The sequence below is a fragment of the Microtus ochrogaster genome, chromosome 4, assembly GCF_000317375.1.
Source record: "Microtus ochrogaster isolate Prairie Vole_2 chromosome 4, MicOch1.0, whole genome shotgun sequence".
Lineage (NCBI taxonomy): Eukaryota > Metazoa > Chordata > Mammalia > Rodentia > Cricetidae > Microtus > Microtus ochrogaster.
In genome coordinates this window covers 68,983,044-68,987,887 of record NC_022011.1, presented here as the reverse complement: position 1 = coordinate 68,987,887, position 4,844 = coordinate 68,983,044, and the positions used below count along the sequence as shown (strand labels likewise).

Below are 4,844 nucleotides of genomic sequence, written 5' to 3'. Positions count from 1 at the left end.
TTTCCTCACTGGCCTGGAACAACACTGGAAGGTCAGGTCCTTTCCACAGTGATATTTTAAACCCCATTTCTGCCCCCATTTCTCTCATTTCAAAGAACAAACTGTGTTCAAAGTAAAATGGTTTTGACCTTGTTCTCTCACAGGTGCTTGGGATTGGAGTTTAGATTTTTTTTCCAGCGCTCTAATACCTCATACTTTTCACTCGTTGTGATTCTGTAATTCATTTGCCTTCAAATTCTGCTGTTTACCCCCCACACTCAAAGCTCCTTAGGAACAATCTCATTGTATAAAGCCTTACATTATTTCAGGGGCTGCTTAGGATCGTTCGTGATCAGCATTTGACTATTGTGAATGAATAGCAACCCGAGTTACATCGCAATATTTCAGGGGAACTGATCGGGCAGTCGCCAAGTCCTCAGACATCAGATATGATCGGTGCCAATCATGCCCCTAAATGCCCCGGCCTCATCATTTAAGTTACAGCAATTTACTTCACTAGGGTGAAGTCCACCTGCAACAGAGGCATCAAGCCTCAGATATAGTCACTGCTAGTATAGCTCGTATTTTATTTTCTCCTGGAATCTTCCTCAACTAGTCAAAGGCCCATCACAATTTTTGAAATTTTCATTCAAAAAACAAACAAGCCAGGGATGCCCCAATCCACAGTCTTCTATGAATTACAAACACATATTTATATTGAACTCATTTTTTTTTCCCTGTTACCTGATTCTTATCTATACTGGTTGTTCCTCGGCAATTCCCCTTTCCAAGAAAACAAGCGCAGATTCAGACTCATTCTGAGTTGAAAGGGATCCTGGGACTGTCATTCCACAAACGAAACAGGGACAATTTAGAGAATCCAGGTCACTTGGTTAGAGTAAGTAATGATTCCCAGTTCTGGGGGGGTCGGTGTGACAGTTCGGCGTTCTCCTCATAACTCCAAGTTTCTGATCCGTGATTCCTATTCCCAATTCTGAAAAATTTCCACTGTGTAATTTTGTCTGAGTATTTAAAACAATTGATGAAAACCAAAAGGGGTGGGATACACAGGCCGGTGATCACGTAATCCTTTACAGAATACAAAATCTTTACTTGTGTCCTTTGTCAAGAACAAGAAAACTCAAAGTTTAACAAAAGTTAGAACAGTGAGAATTTTAAAATGTTAATGTTTTGCCAGTATTTAGCGACCATTGAATTAAAATTACTGTGCCATGTTCTAAATCCTGTGGTTGGCCAAAAAAAAAAAAAAAATCCAAATACAATGTATGTAAGAGATAAAAACTAAACAAGAGTAAGAAGAAAATTCTATTCGTTTTTTCTGATTTTTGAATGAACATACAATTAACAAATTTAATAGCTCCTAGTATAGTATGAGAGAAGCAACTCTCATATGCTTGCATTGGTGGTTCAGTGGTAGAATTCTCGCCTGCCACGCGGGAGGCCCGGGTTCGATTCCCGGCCAATGCAATGTGAGATATTTTGAGATTTTCTTGGCGCACAAATCTTGTTTTTGTGAAATTATCAGCATTAATGAGGAACGGAAGTACGAGTTTTCTTTCCGAATCTTTCGTTTCACTTTCTCTTCGAGCAAACACGTATCTGTTTTCCATATTTTGTAGATTTTTCTTGGCCTTTTTGTTTTGTTTTTTATTTTTTGGTGTGTTAGTTGTGAGCAAAACGTTGGTAAAGATAGAAAAAAAAAGCTGGACCCTTTGCGGCTGCTTGGAGATGCCGGGGATTGAACCCGGGACCTCACACATGCGAAGCGCGCGCTCTACCACTGAGCTACATCCCCCAGCCTGCAGCAACGGTCTTAACAAGCATACTCATTCATGCAACTGAGCGCCGCTCCAGAGCGTAGAACAAGGATTTGGTCTGACTTCATCCTAGTACAAGTTTCTACGGCGCATTTCTTTCTTTGTGCTCTCGATTTAGCCTGCGCTTCTGTTGCCCCTGAGCAGGCCCCTTGCAGCGAACCAGCAGCTGAAATTTAGCCGCAACGCGAGTCGCAGCGAGGGCTGCTAGCCGGCTTCCCCGGGGTCCGCCGGAGCCGGGAGCCTTGAACAACCAGAGGGCCTGGACCATCCCGCCGCCCAATTCCTTACCGAACCCAACTCCGTGAGCCTACTGCGCAGGCGCCGGAGATCCCTGCGGCCTGTTGAGTGGTTACAGACCCGGACTTCAAGTCCGCTAGGGGAGGGCCGCTGGTGGTGGTAGTGGTGGTGGTGGAGGAGGAGGAATTGTGGGCACCACTCAAATGACTCAAAAACCTATTGCTGCATAGGCCTGTCTCTGCATTTAAGAGTTTTATAGATTTATCTAGGCATCCTGCACCTTTGGAAACCCCCTACGTCTCAGGAAAACCACATCAAAACTCCGTTTTACCCAGTGACTTTAACCTTCCTGCTCTGCCTTTTGGAGGACCAGATCCACAGAGATTCTTTAGATGGAGGTTATGGCCACTTTTTGCAGCTGAAGAATGATTTTGCTATTTGTTCTTCTTTTGCATGAGGCTCAGGCTGAAACAAAACCATGCTGTCCCCCTCTTGGTGGCTTAGGCGTGTATAAAGGATAAGTGGGGTAGGGTAGAGAACCTTCTCTAGATAGTCTTTCCAGTACTTTGATATTTACACCTTGGGCCAGTTGGATTGGCGGATGCACGTATAACTAGTTGATATGCATATAACTCTTTTAATGCCCTCGACATTCCCTGACCTAATCGTGCCTCGGCCCTAAAATTTCAGTCGGCTGGGAGCAAGCTAGATGATCCGATGGGCCGGCTATCTTTGAGTGAAGTAAGGTGTGTGTTCCTTCCAGGTGCATTTAAAACAGATTCCACTCCAGGAGGAGAGGCGTTGTGGTAGCTGCTTCTGATGCTAATGGCGGCAGGGTAAGTACCTGGTGTAGATGGGGCTGCGTCAGTTTATTTCCGTCAACCTGTAAGGCTGAGGCCAAAAGGCTGCAGCAGAGCCTGGGCCTGGAGTTGCCTCGCCCTTGGCTCGTGCAGAGGTCAGCTCTGCAAAAGGCAGAGCGGAAAGTAGAAATGTCAAAGTCACTGGGTAAACCACAAGCTTCATAATCACACCCTGCATTAAGAATAAGTAAATGACCATGTTTGCTCACAACAATTTAAACAAATGATAATTCCGATTCGGGTTTTTTAATGAGAACAAGTCTTACTTGGATCTAATTCAGCAGTAGAAAAAAGGAGTCCGGAGGAACAAGTTAGACAGCTATCAAGGAGGTCTAATGTAGACCTAAGAATGCCCAGGTGTTCCTTCCCAAGGCATCAGACACACATTTCTTAAGCTGATCCTGAATCAGAAATCGGAGGCAGATCCAGGTCTCTATCCCAAGGTTTTCACCAGGGAAACTGGGGGTGCTTGCTGTTGCTGGGTACTTGCTCTGGAATTCCTTGGGGTGCCTTTCCTTGTCTTCTGTCTGTTTTACAGGTACTACCTGAGACCTTTCCTTTCTCATAGTTCTTTCTCAGGTAATTCCACTTTTGTGGTTTCTAAGGCAGAATCTTAAATGTAGCCCAGGCTGGTCTTGAACTTTGGACAATCCTTCTGTCTACCTCCTAGGTGTTTGGATAATAGGCACATGCTGCTAGGCTGGGCTCTCGGTAACTCTGAAGATTTCAGATCTAAGTATAGGGAAACCTCATCTTAAATGCTACTCCTCCAATTCCACAGACCCCAAGTCCCTAAAGCATCAGTTCTCAACCTATGGATCTCGAAATATGTGTTTGGTCTTAGGAAATGAGACACCACTCAGTAGCAAAATTACAGTTATGAAGTAGCAACAAAAATAATTTTATGGTTTGGGCCACAACATGAGGAACTGTATTAAAGGGTCGCAGTGTTAGGAAGGTTGAGAACCACTGCCTGGAGATTCACCCGAGAAGGCAGATGCCTAGGCTCCAAACCAACAGGGACTGTGAAGCGGTATCACAGGTCTGGCTTAGCCCAGGAAGATAGCTTTAACTTATGGGACCATTTCACGACTGTGTTGATGGAGAGATGAAAAAAGAGGCGTGTTTCAGAAAACTCCTTGAACCACATCCATTTAGTATGCAAATAAACCTTGAGCCTCAGCAAGCTCAAGGTTTGAAAAGGCTGATCAGATATCCCTAACTATAGAATTTAAAAAACAACCAAGCTATCCAAACAACCACACTCTGTCTCCTATGCTCCTTACATCCCTTACATTATATTCGGTTGGAGAAAATTTTCTTATATTCCCAGATTTTTTTTCCTACCAAAAACCTGATACTGAGATGTATGCACACATGTGTACATGTTCACGCATGTGCATCGCTACTCTGAGCGCTCTCCCCACTCCCAATAATGTATACTGAACTTAGAGATAATAGGGCAGCTATTCATCTCCTGAGCTGAGATGCATTCCCAGTCCCCTTCTCACTTTCTTCTTCTGGGACAGGGTGTCACTCTGGCCCAGGATGGGCCATGGACTGTAGCTCAAACAGACCTTGCATTTTCAATCCCCCTGCCTCAGCCTTCCAAAAAGCTGAAAGCTCGAGCCTGTACCACTAGAAGCAACTCAAACCTCTTTCTAAAGCAAGCGGTATTTGTCTCTAGTACTGCGTTAACTTATCTTGTCTCAGCTCTGAGCACACATGATCTGGCAGGTATTGCTCAGCCCTCCGTTAGAGCCAGCCACAAGTTAAGGTGTCCGTTCTCGGTCCAGGAAGTGGACTTATTCCTTATTCCTGACCGTGCCTTGAAATCAATGGCACAGCTTTTGAAAAAAAATGCAGTTGTTTATTTGAGCCCAAACCTGGACCAACTCTGAGTTAGTGTCTCTGAGGGTGAGTCCAGCAG

The 4,844-nt window shown here is 44.5% G+C and overlaps 2 non-coding genes across 2 annotated transcripts; one reads left to right on the top strand and one right to left on the bottom strand.

Annotated features, from left to right (window-relative positions):
- The first annotated feature begins 1,396 nt into the window (after positions 1–1,396).
- Positions 1,397–1,467, top strand: Trnag-gcc. Its single transcript has one exon. It is a non-coding gene; the product is annotated as a tRNA-Gly (tRNA).
- Positions 1,468–1,723: 256 nt separating this feature from the next.
- On the bottom strand, positions 1,724–1,795 carry Trnaa-cgc. The gene has a single exon. It is a non-coding gene; the product is annotated as a tRNA-Ala (tRNA).
- Between the last annotated feature and the right edge of the window lie 3,049 nt (positions 1,796–4,844).